This window comes from Danio rerio, chromosome 11 (assembly GCF_052040795.2).
Source record: "Danio rerio strain M-AB ecotype USA chromosome 11, GRCz13ab, whole genome shotgun sequence".
Lineage (NCBI taxonomy): Eukaryota > Metazoa > Chordata > Actinopteri > Cypriniformes > Danionidae > Danio > Danio rerio.
Window position 1 is genome coordinate 33,668,582 of NC_141031.1, and position 16,980 is coordinate 33,685,561.

Genomic DNA, 16,980 nt, shown 5'->3' on the forward strand with positions numbered 1-16,980 from the left:
CGGTATCAGAATTTCACGGTACGGTAATACCACGGTACGGTATTTATTGAATCATTTACAGGAAAAAACAAAACTTATGAAAATACTCCAAAAAAGTGCCAAAAGTGTCAATGACATACAAATTAGTCATCTATCTGTAAGCTTTGAAACAGGAACTTCAATTTTAATAACAAAAAAATATTAAACCATGTAAAAAAAATAAAGTTTCAATTTAGTATTGTTGAAAACTCATCACATTCAACATTTAATCACTCACTCACTTAGATAAAGATGGGTTAAAAGGAAAATTATCATATAAATATAATCTGGTAAAAGCTGGTATCTCTGGGCATTCACAATGTCCCCTGCAACAGAAAAAAACCCCTCTCATTTGGGACTGTGGTTTCTGGGACAAGAGAGATATGACTTGGCCCAGGTTGACAGCAGTGGGTAACGTTGTGCATTGTCTTTCCCCCACTTGAGAGGACAAACCATGAGTAAGATAGAGGTCTCATGTCTGCATCAATCTGAACAGTGTGCTGACAACACCGCTATTCAGTACGCGCGCGACAACACAGCTGATAAGAACTCGCGCAACAACGCAGCTATTCAGTACGCGCGCGACAACACAGCTGATAAGAACTCGTGCGACAACGCCGCTATTCAGTACGCGCGCGACAACACAGCTGATAAGAACTCGCGCGACAACACCGCTATTCAGTACGCGCGCCGCGACAACACCCGCTTTAGAGTTTTCCGGCTCTTTTTCATCCCCGCTTCTAGCAGCACACTCCATTTCCGCATTACTGGATCTGTAGCGACAACAGACCGCAAGGGATGATGGTCAAGCATGGGCTGATGGGAATTGTAGTTTTCGCTACCTCCCGTTCCCTTCATTCGCCTGAGCAAATTTTCTCAGAAGACCTATAGTATAATGTTATTGTTGTTTTCATGTGTTTAAAATAGATAAATTTATGGTCATGGTGTAAATGCACAGTGCAGTTATGATCTGAATAATATATTTATGATAACATGATATTTGCCTTCTGTGATCTCCTGAATATAAATGCCAAAAAAATAACGCAACTCGAATAGCTACAGCAGTCGCGATTGTCGATCTCATATAAAGCTAGAGATTGCGATGACATATGTTGAAGTGTGCAGGTGTTGTAGTGCTGTCCCATTACTTAGGGGTAAATTTTGAAGATCTTCCCCATCACACTCTGTTTCAAGGGGGAAGGGGAAGGAGTAGGGGACAAAAATGGAATAGGAATAGGGCCTTATTCCTGTAATGCAGAGCAGATTTTTTTCTGTCATTTTTACTTCGATCTTTACTGTCATGTGATCAATCAGAAATCATAATAATATACCCATGTGCTGCAAGAAAACAATACTTTTAAATTATTACATTTTGCCTCTTTATATACAGTGCATCCGGAAAGTAATTTAGTTACTTTCAGAGCAGCAGAAATTTTTCTGTAACCTTACCCAGCCTTGTGCTTCGAGACAATCCTGTCTCGGAGGTCTACAGGCAATTCCTTTGTCTCCATGCTTGTTTTGTGCTTTGACATGCACTACCAACCCTGGTACCTTATATAAAGAGGTCGTGTCCAATCAACTGAATTTACCACAGGTGAACTCCAACTAAGCTGCTAAAATAACTCAAGAATGATCAGTGGATACAGAATGAGCTCAATTTAGAGCTTCATGGCAAAGGCTGTACATGTGATTTTCCAGGTTTTTTATTTTTAATAATTTTGCAACAATTTCAAAAACTCTTTCTTCACATTGTCATTATGGGGTATTGTGTGTAGATTGTTGAGGAAATAAATACATTTAATCCATTTTGGAATAAGGCTGTGACATAAAAAAAAAATGTGGAAAAAGTGAAGCACTATAAATGCTTTCCGGATGCACTGTATTTCTGGAACCTGTAATCGTTTTTATTTTCATTGGTGAATTCAAAGTTAAAAAAATACATCCCTTTGAAATAGATTGTCACTTTTGATAAAACAAGTATGAATTAATAAAATTCCTAATTTTATCTTAAGCCTCTCAATCAATCAATCAATCAATCAATCAATCAATCAATCAATCAATCAATCAATCAATCAATCAATCAATCAACCTTTATTTATAAAGCACTTTACTACAACCAAGGTTGACCAAAGTGTTTTACACAAGTTAAAAACAAATGATACAGCACAGCTAAAAAGCAGACAATGCAAAACAATTCAAGTATTAATAAAATACAATAAACATTAAAACATAGAGAAGTGTCAGTGCTATGAATTAAAAGCTGATTAAGCTTGACTCTTAAACTTGCCTTTAAAAAGTGGCAGATCAGTGATTGTACAAAGCTCAGTAGAAAGAGTATTCCAAAGTTTGGGACCTGCCACTGCAAAAGAGCCATCACCACACTGCTTGTATGTTGACCATGATACTTCAAGCAGAAGTTGGCAGAAATATGGAAAAGATAGAATACTTGTTTCAATGCATTGTTTGCAAACAACATTTTGCAAATACTTTCCCCCTTATTTTACAATTATATTTATAGATACATAACCCTTTTTATTTTTATTTAAAAAATCTAAACTTTTTATTCTTTTTACCTAAAAACTTTGGACATTTTGGTCATTCTGGAGAAGTTTTAGTTGTCAAATATTGTACATAATGTAATAGTCAACTGTGAAAAATAGCCTTTATGCCACATGATAAAAATTCATTCATTAATTTATTCATTTTTCCTTCGGCTTAGTCTCTTTATTCATCAGGGGTCGCCACAGCGGAATGAACATCCATACACCCACATTTACACACATACACTACGGCCAATTTTGTATATTCAACGCATGTCTTTGGACTGTAGGGGAAACCGGAGCACCTGGAGGAAACCCATGCAAACACAGGAAGAACATGCATTTAGTTGATAAACATGAATATGCCTACCTTTTTACGAACTAATGCAGTGGGAAAATATATAGTTTTGAATGCATTATTGGGGTTTAAAAAAAAAGTACCAGTGTACAAAATGTTGAAAAAATATTTTTGTATTCATCCGATTAAATACACACTATTTTTATTCATTTTGGTTATTACTTTTATTAAAATGTATTTCATATTGATTATTAATAATTTATTATTTTAATAATTGTCTACATATTTCATATTTATCCATTTTTAATTTCTTTCTAGACTTACAATATTTTTTATATCTTGTCACTTACACAGATTTTAATTCCTTGTCATAATTTCCCGTCCCGTCTTTACTATCCCTAAAAGATTTTCCAAAAACCAAGCGATTTGTCTGCAGGACTATGAAATCTTTTTTGAGAACGTGTCCAGGAAGGCATGTCTGTGTTAACGGAACCACTGCGCTGACCGGACACCAGGTTAAAAGCGTGTTTCAGGAATAGATGCACTTTAAGTGAAGTGTGTGTGTTGATGTTAGAATAAGTGTGTTTCAGGGTGTGTGTGTGTGTGGTTAAGCCCTATATGGAGGTGGAGGGAAGGATGTCTTTCTCTAAATGACTGCAGAGCAATAATGATAATGGAAGTGATGGCAGTGGTACAATATTCACACAGGTAGAAAACCTCTCTCAATATCTCTCTCATCACATACACACTCGTCGTCATGCTACACACATTAAAGACATATTAAGTCCCTTTTCATAAGATGTCAAATTAATCTCTAGTGTTTCCTCATAGATCATGTATTGTAGCTTGTGAAATATACTTGTATTTGGGTTTGTGCTTTTGTCGGTGTACCTTTAAATGCAAATAAGCTGCTGTCTTCCAGAAGAGGGTGGAGCTTCTGAATGTTATTCTTCCACTTCAGAAATTACAAAATGAGTCCATTTTAATCACAGTACAACAACATGCACTATAGGTAAATTGAAGAAACTAAATTGGCCATAGTGTATGGGTGTTTCCTAGTAATGGGTTGTGGCTGTAAGGGTATCCAATGCTTTAAACATGTGCAGGAATAGTTGCTGGTTCATTCCACTGTGGCCAGCCCTGATAAACAAGGAACTAAGCTGTGGAAAAATTAATGAATGAAGAAATGAATTAAATGAATGAGTACAAAGCACTGGTCTTCACCTATACTACAGCAGTGAGCAGTAAAACATACTTTAAAGGGCACCCGTTTTACTCCTTTTACAAGATGTAAGATAAACCTTTGGTGTCTAAAGATACAAAATTGTACTTTTAAGTTTTCAATGTGCACATTTAAAGTAAAAATGTGTACCTTTTTAAAAAGTGCCGTCCCAGTGACAGTTTTAATACCTCTATTTTTGTGAGAATTTTTCAGCAAGTAAGCAGAAATAGCTGCTGCAGTGGTGCTGTGGATAGAAATGTGCAGATTTCAGGGGTAATAATACATACTTAAATCCCTTTGCATCCCATACTTTTTCACATTTTACTATGTTGGTGTTTTTTTATATATATAATTAATTTTTAGGAGTTTTCACCTTTATTTAGATGGGACAGTGGAGATTTATAGACAGGAAAGTGTGGGAAGCAGAGATAGCGGGAGGGATCGACAAAGGACCTCGAGGCGGGAATCAAACTCAGGTCACTGTGAGCACTTTGGTGCTATGTGTTGACGCACTAACCACTAGGCTATTGTCGCCGACACTACATTGGTAGTTTTACCGGAGACCTGTTTAAAGCATTTAGGGCGTGCCCACACTAGGTACAGTTGCCTTAAAGCGTGCTTGTCCACCTCCCCTGTCCCCCGACAGCCTGCACTCACATTGCATTTTAACTTCGAAGCCTGAGCACACTTACATCATCAAAGATGCGACTGTTCAGTTTAGCAGGAAGAGAGGCGCCCTCACTCAGCATAGTGGACATTGCTTTATTTATATCGTTTTGTATTATTTTTAGTCGTTATGTATGCAGAGACACTCAGTCAAACACTTTACCGAACAGATCCACGACTTTTGATTATTTAATAACTCGTGCTGCAGATATTAGGAAGGTTGCTGATGGTGCAGTGAGTGGTTTGTATCTTTAATAAACTACGACATTTCACGTTCATTAAATAGTAAGAATGATTAATGAATCCACATGAAACAGTTCTCAGTGTATTCAGTTTCACGCTCTGCCATACCTCTTTCAACCGGGCTAGGGCTGGCCAACTGAACTGTGCCTGGGCACGATTCAGAGTACTCACACTTGTCAAACGAACCGGGAAATTTTTTTTTTTTAGCACAAAGCTTCTTTAACATACCTTCTGCTAATAAAGTTGCTCCTTTTCTTGTCTTCGAGAAAGCCATACACATGCTGGTTGGCAACTAAAGACAGGTGAAAAATAACAACAGAGAGAGAAAGAGGTGGATGAGTCTCTTAGTAATGGACGTCGACTGTGTGTGTGTGCTAGCGAGAGACTGCATCATAGCGTGTTATGCAGTTGTAAAGGGTGAAAGAGGTTTTCCGTGTTTCTCTCACTCTCATTTTTCTTTCATCACAAACGTAAGCGTACAAGAGTGGGACTAATGGGAGGGGAAGCATTGGTGGAAAAGCGAGGGAGAGGTGGGGGGGGGGGGGACGCGAGGATGCAGAGGAGACCCGGGTGCTTGGTAACAGGGAATCGAGAGGAGGAAGAGGGAGTGACCATCAGCAGTGTTGAGATCTGGAGGAGCACACGGATGAAAGCTTTACTTTAAATATGAGTGCTGCAAACCTCGCTACAGTGCTGGGATGTTGCTATGCGGTTGCTAAGGTGTGCTTGATGGTTTTTGGTGCATTGCTGTAATATAGCAAGCCATGTTTCCAGCTGGAATTAACATGCATTTTCAGTGATCTGATTACAAGTGGTCAGACGTGACACATCACTGTTTCAACCTGGTATTAACATGCATTCAGATGCATCTCTTGTTATGACTTTCAATTAGACCGTTTTGAGACTTTTAGGAATTACTCAGTTTTTAAAAATAAAGCCATGTTACACAGTTTTGACTATAAGCAGATGAAGAGGTTGTGAAAATAACCTACAGTATGGTTTCAATTAACTCATGTGTTTGATTACACAGTGAGTGTGAATACATTGTTTTGCTGTGCTTTTTCACAACTTGTACTAACTACACACAATGCAGCCATGTGGTACGCAATAAAAGCCATATTTTTTATGTTAAAATTAGTTTTTGTCCTAACAATCTGCGATAGCAATGTGTAAAAGTTCTATTTTAGAAACAACACCATATACTACTATGGCATTTATTACCTCAAGTAAAGATTTAGTGCTTTATTCAATGTTAAATGCAACTATTGTGAGATTGAATACCAGTTTATGTGGCATTTATTGCCAACTACTGAAAGGAGCAGCAGATAGTTCACCCCAGATCTTTAAAATCAAACAACTATCAAACCAACGCAGACTCATTCTAAACGTAGCCCTACATACATTTTTGGTGATCATAAATTATGTATCCAGAAGTATGTATGACCGCATTTCGTCTTTAAAACAAACGCTATGGGGTGGTATGATGCCGTTTCCTTTCACGCTAGCAACTGACTGCTTACCTCTGTAAAGATGGTTTTTCCGCTGTTACCAGTTTGTCAAGTAGCTCGCCATATACGTCGACAGACTAGAGAGGCAGAGAGGAGTTGACCATGATAACTGGGTTCGAGTTCGGTTAAGAATGATTTCAGAAAACACAACAACAACAAAAGCCAAAAAATTATAAATAAGTAAATAATAGGGTGAGAATGTGGTAAAATCTGAACAGTGGTATAAATCAGGCGAGGGCTTTTCTTTTTCTGGATTGCTATTTAAAACTGTCGGTTGGGTTTAGGGAAGTGGGTTGGCGGGTCAATCGGTGCTTTTGAAAACACTGTTGGTTGGGTTTAGGGAAGGAGAAGGGTGGGTTAGTCAATCAGTCAGTCAGTCGACAGCGACCTCTGGTGGATTAACGTGAGAACGGCAGGCACGAATGGCACTCGCAAGAGAAATTTGAAAACTGAAAATCCACACACAGCAGTCTCTGGCGGATTTGTAAAAACAAAAACTGCAAATATATATATATATATATATATATATATATATATATATATATATATATATATATATATATATATATATATATATATATATGCAGCCCCTGGGACATATTTGGTGCTCTTCAGAAATGTATATAGTAGTACGTTTTCGAAATGAGCCTGGGTTGTATCAAACGGTTTGAAAATGAAAGTCAGTGGTTCACTGCAAACCAACATCAGTCACTCAGCCGATGTATTTATAATAATGTTGTTATGCCTCCAATGATGTTATAGGGGTATGGCAGATGCAACACAAAGGAATTCAAATTCCAGGTTATTATTTACCAACCCGGATAGATGTTGTCAGTAACAAACCACAAAAACAAATTATGAAAATTCTAAATAATTTAGAAAGTTCTAATAAATTAAATAAAGTAAGTTAAATATCTATTATTAGATTATAACCCTTACCATTTTGTCGGAAGTGCAGTGGCTGATATTCAAATGAATGGCTGGCATTTAAACATTTCTGTTGTGTTGTGTCACAGGAATAATGATTACACGTTCTCTTAGTAGCAAACAGTTAGTGGTCTTATGTGGCTCTTCAAATGCATTTAACCACATGAGCATTTACACTGAAATCAATCCAATCTAATTTGTTTTTTGACGACTACTTATAGCATTCAAAAGTAGATGAGCTCAAAATATTTTAGACCCTTACTCATTTGAATTGGATCTGCACCTTAATAACACAATTAAAAAGGGGCATAGTCCTGAGGCTTGGTCACTAGCTCCTTCAATATGATTAGTGTATTAGTTGTGATTCATATTTGTAGTTTAATTTGATCTTTAAAATGAGGGGGCAATTTTAAATCCAAATTTCACCTTATTATTAAAACTCACGATACTGTTGTGTAAATTGCACCAATCAGGGTCAAAGCTGGCAGTTTAGTTATGCCCATTTTCATTAATTTGATATACGTCTTTGCTTAGAATCAGTTGATATAATTGGATTCACCTCAAAGCTGTTTGGTTTTGTTGATGACCTGAATACCATTAGACTCCCCAGAAAACCGTCTAATAGTACTATTCAAAATATCTTGTGAAACTACTCTTATCGCAGAAATATCTGATTTTTCGAGTATAATACAGCCCTAATCAGAAAAATGAATAGAAAAAATACTTAAAATACTCCAAAGGGCGGCATGGTGGCTCAGCGGTTAGCACTGTCGCCTCACAGCAAGAAGGTATCTGATTTGAGTCCCGGCTGGGTCAATTGCCTTTTCTGTGTGAAGTTTGCATGTTCTCCCCGTGTTCGTGTTAAAGACATGCACTGTAGGTGAATTGAATTAACTAAATTGGCCGTAGTGTATGTGTGTGAATGAGTGTGTATGGATGTTTGCCAGTATTGGTTTGCAGCTGGAAGGGCATCCGCTGTGTAAAACATATGCTGGATAAGTTGGCGGTCTATTCTGCTGTGGCGACCACTGATGAATAAAGGGACTAGGCCGAAGGAAAATAAATGAATGAATGTCACTCAGAAATGGTCGGGCACTAAAGCACTCTAACAGAATGAAAGCTAAGTCAAGGTGGCAGATAATACTATTTAAAAGCAGATAATAAATGTTAAGGAATGATGTAATATCCTTGTCGCAGAGGTCAAAATAGACTCTTATAGCAGTTTGCATCCGTGTTGACCAGATCAAAATCTTGATGACAGATACAGTTGAATGACACACACAGTTCCAGCACAAACAATCTCTGGTTTTAGAAACGAGATTTGTGATACCAGATCCCTGTGACATTCCCTAAACAAACACCCTCACATATTGCACAAATGCACTGTATTCCCAGATGCACGGGCCTGAGTGTAAAGCATTGAATAATGTAGTTCGGCGGCATATCAGGATGACCTAGATTCGGCACGAATTAAAAGCTGGATGATTTCTGCACGGTTTTATCACTGGAACTGGCTGATCTTTCATTCTGATAACATGTAGAGGGCACGCTAATGAGGCTGACTCTATGTATTCAATGGATAAAGGGGTCATAAACTGAGAAATATAAAAATTCTTGTGATTTATATATATTTTTTCAGGTCAATGTCCTATAAAAATATCCTGTAAGTTTTAGAGCTCAGAACTTTCTTGTTAGCGTATATTGAAGCCATTCTGTTGAAACAGCAGGTTGTGGAATGAGCCTCTTTATTACATAATAGTGTGCCTAAACTCTGCCTCCACAGAAGTTCAGTGCCTACTTTTTACGGGTGTAACAGTACACTGATATCTCAGTTTTGGGGACACTATTCAAAACAGTTTAGGTACAATAAGAATAAGCAACAAATCCCCATGCTTGCTTTTTGTGTTAATGGTTTAATAATAATAATAATAATAATAATTCCTTACATTTATATAGCGCTTTTCTGGGCACTCAAAGCGCTTTACACACAATGGGGGGAATCTCCTCATCCACCACCAGTGTGCAGCATCCACCTGGATGACGCGACGGCAGCCATTTTGCGCCAGACCGCACACCACACACCAGCTGATTGGTGGAGAGGAGACAGCGATGAAGCCAATTGGAATATGGGGATGGTTAGGAGGCCATGATGGACAAAGGCCAGTGGGCAGATTTGGCCTGGATGCCGGGGTTAAACCCCTACTCTTTTCGAAGGACATCCTGGGATTTTTAACGACCACAGAGAGTCGGGACCTCGGTTTAACGTCTCATCCGAAAGACGGCGCTCACTGAGCAGTATAGCGTCCCCGTCACTATACTGGGGCATTAGGACCCACACAGACCGCAGGTTGGACGCCCCCTGCTGGCCTCACTAACACCACTTCCGGCAGCAACCTAGCTTTCCCATGTGGTCTCCCATCCAGGTACTGACCGGGCGCAGCCCTGCTTAGCTTCAGTGGGCGACCATGTGAGAGTTGCAGAGAGCTAGCTGCCGGTTTAACAGGCAGAACGGTTTTGTCACAATCAACTACAGCAGTGGGCTTCAACCACCTGGCCGTGGACCGGTCTGTGGATCAATTGGTAGCGGGCCACACAAGAAATCAATAATTATTTCCATTTTATTTACTATCTGAGTCAGAACAATCTTTTATTTTGAAAAGTCTTTTATTTTAAAAAATGACCGTATTCTCTCGGTTACATCACAGTTACTTGCGTGCCCAAATTTTACCCACAGGCAGCAAAATGAGTAAGAAACTGACGGCTTTGGAAAGTGTCTTTGCTAAGGGGAAAAGGCCCAGTGAAGGAACTGCAAACTGCCAAGAAATGGATCTGCAACCTATTTGTCAACAAATCAAGTGAATCCAGCATATCTGTGCAAGAAGATCAACTGCTGGAGATCTCAAATGATGGCGGCCATTTAGGGGCTGTTCACATATTGCGGTTTTCTAGATTTTGCACAAGTCTGTTGTTTCCAATGGAGGTGTGTGGCTTGCGTGCACAAGCGGTGTGACGTGTCACATGTCACATGTCAAGAATTGACCGATGCAGAAATCAAACGATGAACATGCTCTGAAACCCAGGTCTTTGCATTGTCTTCTATCCGATCCCAACATTAGGAAAGATAACTTTATAAGAGCTTTAATTTTAACAAAATAATCTTGGAAACATTTTGTGTATCAAAAATGTATTAAATCTGTATAAAAATTTACTTGGAAGTCTACAATCCACCACACCTTTTCAAACAGTGCAATGAGGGGGTCAAAACAGCTCAAAAAATAGATTATTACTTCTAAATTATGATATTTGTTTGAGAAAACGATCATAAGCGATCATCAGAGAGCAGTAGTTAGTCCAGCACTGTGGTCAGTTGGAGAATCCTCGTCGTGTGAAAGGGGGAGGGAATGGAGATCAATGAGAGGGGACCCTTTATCTCTCACTGCTGGCCTGGCTGCAGTGGCGATGCCGAGATTCCATCAATGACAGCGGGCGCGTTGCTGCGGCAACGGTTATGAATGAGAGGAGGCTGGTAACCGTGGAGACTTGGTAGAAGAGGAATCGCCGGTTGCTATGGTGATGATGTGAATGGGGAGAGACCTGGTGGTGGTGTGATGCTAGAGAGAGACTTCCACCATCCTCATCTTCACAAATGAGCAACACGCAATCTATTCTTAGAAACAGGCTTAAAGGAACACACTGCAGGTGATTCGGGAGGCTGATAGTTATCGCCGTATCTTCCCTAGATTATTGATTATATTAAGAATCGCAAATGGATTTTTTGTGTTAATTTTCTAATATGTTGTTTAATAAGCAAAATAGGTTTTTATTCTATGATATATTCTAATAAATATTCTCAGTGTTGGGCAAGCTACTTGAAAAATGTAGTGAGCTAAGCTATTAGCTACTTTACTTAAAATGTAGCTTAACTACTCTAAAAGAGCTACCATCTATGAAATGTAGCAAGCTAAGCTAAAAGCTATTTGGCAAAAGTAGCGTAGCTACATCCAAACTATTTTTTGCAATTTTCATTTTTAAATTGAAGCAACTTAAATCCAAACCAATCATATCTTAGTGATCAATAGAACTGTCAATGAAACATATGAGGCAGGATTGTTCAGTTCAGTTATTATTATTCAATAATATGCCATACTAAACATTATATATATAGTACTAATGATACTATTAGTAACTATCCTGAATAAATAGTAATTACCATAGTTTACTTTAGCCTTTACTACAGTAAACTATAAAGTATAAATACAACAAATTAATTGGAGTAGCTCACTATTGTGCAGTTCAAAAACATTACAGTACTTACTGTAAATTACTGAAGTAATTTTTGAGCACAGTATCGTTATTGCATCTTAACATGTATTTCCAGAGGTAAGGTCACGAGGAGTCCTGTTTCAGAAATAACTCTTCTCTCTCATCATCTTTCCATCAAGCGAGTTTCTCATGTAGGTCTAATTGGTTGGCGATGTCACCGACCAGTGCAAGAGGTGGCAATAACACAGAAAAAAGTTTGTTATTGACCACTGTAAAACAGAAAGAAGAAGAAATTTTCATTCTCGCCATCATATGGATTTACGTTCATCGGCTAGACACAGGCCTCACAGCTATGTGAATGTCGGTGCCGTCACTTACACTCTATTCACACGGGGCGTCAATGTCAATGCTTCCCATTCATTTTAAGCTCTGAACAGATCCCCAATGCAGTTCGGCAAAGACTCTTCGGTGGCGTTGCTTGCTGCAGAAATTGGGAATTTCTAAACTTTTCAAGCGCCAAGAGAAGCATCAGCCAGTCACATCGCTTTATGCAAATACACCAGCTCAGAAATGTAGCTAAGATAGTAGCATCACTACTTGTAGCAACACTACTGCCCAACACTGAATATTCCATTAAATATGTGCTAATTTGCATATTTTTCTTTCACAAAAAAATTATTTGATCAAGTCAGGTTTAAAACTCTTGCTTTTTTTTTTAAACATTTTACAGTCAAAGACAATGCGATACAGGTGAATTGGGTAGGCTAAATTGTCCGTAGTGTATGAGTGTGTGTGTTTGAATGGGGTCCCAGAGATGGGTTGCGGCTGGAAGGGCATTCGCTGCGTAAATATGTGCTGGATAAGTTGGCGGTTCATTCCGCTGTGGCGACCCTGGGTTAATATAGGAACTAAGCCGGCAAGAAAATGAATTAATAAATGAATGAATAAAGAAATAGTCAAGTTATTAAATCCCATAACTTTTCTTTACTGTAGAATTTAAAGATTCTGATTAAAAAGAAGCGAATGGATCTCTCGTTTAGATTTTTCATTTGATCACATCAAATAACAGATGTGTCACTTTAAAAATGCACAGATCCATAATAAAAGCATCCGATTGCTTTCATAACTTTTTATACTTATTTAAGACGAAATGAGTTGTCTTTACAAAAAAACTCACCAAGATCGACATCTTTAGACATCTTTTCTTCTTTTTCTTTTTCTTCTTCTTCTTATTAATTATGTAAATATGTCTGTTCAAACATGCACCCAAAACCCAGACTTTCACTCCTCTTCAAATCGCGTGTACAGAATCCGTTTGGGAATCAGCATCTATTTATCACTATAGAGCATACCTGTCAACCCTACCGTTTTCCCGGGATTCCCTTGTATTTTACAGTTCTATCCTGCTATCATCCTGTAAAGGTATTTTCCCATATTTCTCCTAGATTTTCAGTCTTTTTCTGAAGGGTGGCAATAAATATTAAAGAGCCGATCCTCCCTATATGCAAAAACCATACCGCCGAACCCCAAGGGGACGCCCCTTGCTCTTAAATGTGAGTCTGTTCTATGCTTTTGTTTTGTTTAGGCATGAAAACATTTTGAAATAAATATAAAAAGGGCAGGATTTCCTTTTCATTAGAGGTACCATTGGCCCTCCTTTGCAATCTTCAAAACAGTTATATAGCGGTGCGTGACTGACAGTTGATGCGCTCTATAGTAATAAATAGACGCTGTTTCCCAAACGCATTCTGTACACGTGATTTGAAGTGGAGCAAAAGTGTGGGTTTTTGGTCCATGTTTGAACTTAAATATACACATAATTAATGATAATAACACCTAAAGATGATGATTTTGGTGTTTTTTTTTCCCAAACACAACATATCCCTTGTTATGGATATGGTTGTCAGGTATGCTATAGGGAGTGCGTGAAGAAGGAAAGGAGTGATATTCTTGTGCCAGCAGAAAAGGTAGAAAAAGAGAAACCCCCTTTGTCAGTGTGTGTGTGTGTGTGTGTGTGTGTGTGTGTGTGTGTGTGTGTGTGCGCTCTGATTGATTGTCAGGTTTTCCCCAGCAGACGGAGGCCTTGTCGCTCCTGTGAATCCCTCTCTCCCTTCCTCCATCTCACCCTGTCATCGTCCTTTCCCTGGGGCCGAGGGGCTTTCTCTTTCCTTTTACCTCTGTCTCTGTTGCTCTGTCATTCTCAGGGCTAACTGTGTGTGTTTCAACCTTTTCTCTCCAGAGTATCCCAAATCACGCTTTATTCCCTTCACAAGACTGTCCCAATGGTGCAGAGAGAGAGAGAGAGAGAGAGAGAGAGAGAGATGGCTGTGACTCCCTCATAAAACACTGTGATTTTTTTTTTAGTCCTGAAAGGAATGAATCTGAATCACAGTTGGCATTGTATTTAATGTTGGGCACACTACAAATTAAGTAGTAAAACTCCAGATAAACAAATATTGCTCTAATAATAATATTAAGAAGTTCTTTCCTGTTTTACCTGAGTCAAAATTGAATGTACTGTATTTAAAGGAATAGTTCACCCATAGACTGTAAAATATATGGACCTAGTATCTGTGACAGCACATTTTTGAAGAACGCAAAAGAGGCTACAAGTAGGCGTGGCTAACCATCACCATTTTGTTTGCACGTCATTGCACTGACCGGGGGATACCAAACAAGGGCGAAGAGGCAGAGGGTGAGTGGCGCTACAGACGCCTGCAAGCATTTTGCTTAGACAGGCTTTTCTTTAGGAGAAACGCTTAATACTTCATTACCTGCGGCTAGTTTGTGTTCTGGCCACTTGGTTGTACACTATATCAATAAAGTGTTGGGTCTTTTATAAACACTGTTGTAATAGATTGAGCCGCTGAACATTGTTTTTAAGACGTTTTTCTAAAGGAGGAAAATGCAATTTACTTCCAAACACTTAAAATACAGTCTGTGCTAGTAAAGGTAATGGCAATTGATGAAATCTAGACATAAAAGCACCGGGATGCACCGGGACGCTTTTCGTTTTTCGTTTATCGTCAGGATTTTACGAGACGTTTCTCCGGATTCAAACCCAAGCGAGTAACTGGCGTCGAGCAGAATATTATGCAAAATCACTCCTTGACATTAGATGGCGCTACACAACTTTAAGCTTCTGACAACCGCTTGTAACACAGAAGAAGAAGACAGAAAGTTTGACACACTTGGGATGCGTCCGAAATCACCTACTACTCAGTAGTAGTACTCAGGCCGTTCTATACTGTATAAATGTAAGAAGTATGAATGGAAATTAGAAGTACTACATCCCGCCATTTTGTCATGGTCATATGACCTACCTGTGTCAGTTGCGTTGCTTCACTCCATTTCACAAAGTCTCACACAGGACTGTATAGTATCGAAGTGCGCAGTTTTGGAGGCAGCCTTGTGGGTAAAGTTACTGGCGATGCGAACACGTATGGATGGTTCAAGTAGCAGTTCCAGCTCTAGCGATGAAGAAATGATTATTGTTTACCAGTGCAATAAGCAGCTCCACGTTCACATCACCTCTGGGCATCTTTTTTTTAATGTGCGCTCACGTTTACAGTTTAGCGCTTGAGCACTTCTAAGTGCTGTTTAATGTAACTTCAGCAACAAAAGTGGCAATCTGATTGGTGGAGAAGGTTTTGACGTGGCACGTCAAAAAAAAAAAAAAACAAAAACAAAAAAAAACAAGCATGAGGTGTTTCTTTAAAAATCACGCTTTTAAGCCTGTCGTTTTGCACGCGGGTGTACATATTGCCGCCCTTTATTTAGTTACAAGGCATTAAACGTTGATGGAAAACACGAGCAAGAAGCGTCCAAGTCTGAACGGGCCTTTACACTGTATGACAACGTTTAAGATGACTGATCTATAGTCATAGACTCGCTCAGACATGACCATTTGAATCAGTGAGTCATTAATTGGAGACTTCTGACCTGATCATTTAAATCATTTGAATCAGAGAGTTTAATCAATGAGTTTTCCATATGATTCTTTAATTCAATTCAATTCAGCTTTATTTGTATAGCGCTTTTACAATGTAGATTGTGTCAAAGCAGCTTCACATAATGGTCATAGTAACTGGAACAGTGTAGTTCAGTCTTTTAGTGTTTAAGTTCAGTTCAGTTCAGTTTAGCTCAGTTCAGTGTGATTTAATCATTACTGAGAGTTCAAACACTGAAGAGCAAATTCATCGATGCGTAGCTCTACCAATCCTGAACCATGCGAGCCAGTGGCGACAGCGGAGAGGAAAAAAAACTTCACCAGATGGGAGTGAAGAAAAAAATATATATATTTACCAAATATATCAGTTTCATTTATTAAACAGGTCAATTTCAGCATTGGCTAATGTTAGCAAAGTGTTCAAAATAGCATCTACTGTCCAATGAAAATCACTTTCTATTAGAATCACAACAGAGAGCTCCTGTCAGCCAAATAGAAATGAACAGGCTTGCTCTTTTTATTTCCATCCAGATGCCAAAGCTACAGCCGTTCTTTTCAAACTTTAGCACATACACTCTCACTCTCCATCTGTCTCACACACACTCGCGCGCGTCAGTCCACTCTTCCATCAAATTTACCGCAGGCCTTTTAGCGTGTAGTAGGATATCAGCTCAGTCAGCGGTGCTCTGTTATCCTGACTGCACTTACTGTACATAAAGTGTTCTTCACCGCCTGACCTGGAGGCAGTTTATTCCTTCCCGCATCTAAGTTTCCACTGTTCCACAAAATAAAGTGTAAAACGATCTTATATCAGCAGCGAAAGCACTTTAGGCCTGATCGCAGATCAGTTCTTCAAGCGTCAAATGTAGATTTACATCTGTCTCAGGCTTATTGATTACTCAGGATGGGTCATAAATAGGTGTTATTTGTTACGTGAGACTGTAAATGAATTACTGAGCCTTTCGTTCAAATTTCTCAGTCGGGCTTGGCCAAAGATGGCATCTGCGATCTGGTTTTCCAGTTTGGTTGTGAATATTTGAGACAGGCTTATTATAGGAGGATGGCGCCATCTAATTCTCTGTTCTCAATGCATTAATGCTCTACAGTATGTGACATCACAAAGTAAACTAACGTGATTCTGATCATTGATTCAGTTAGTCACAAATGTTTTTGCCGACTGAAATGGCCTAACAGGAAGAGCTGAAAAAGCAGAATGAGTCAGGAGATGAGTTTGCTGCATTTAGTCCGCTCTCGCTCAAGTCCATCCATTCTTTCGCTGTTCTTTTAGCTTACGTAGGTGTTTGCTGCATGTGATGGCAGAGCAGTTAAAGGCCTATTGACTGAGC

General features: G+C 38.9%; 1 protein-coding gene and 1 long non-coding RNA gene across 6 annotated transcripts in view; both read left to right on the forward strand.

Annotated features, from left to right (window-relative positions):
- Positions 1-16,980, forward strand: part of cacna1ab (calcium voltage-gated channel subunit alpha1 Ab) — a 278,990-nt gene that overhangs the window by 139,611 nt on the left and 122,399 nt on the right. The window lies entirely within an intron of this gene.
- Positions 7,811-15,384, forward strand: LOC147834850 (uncharacterized). Its single transcript, XR_015502738.1, has 2 exons — positions 7,811-9,333; positions 9,911-15,384. It is a non-coding gene; the product is annotated as an uncharacterized LOC147834850 (long non-coding RNA).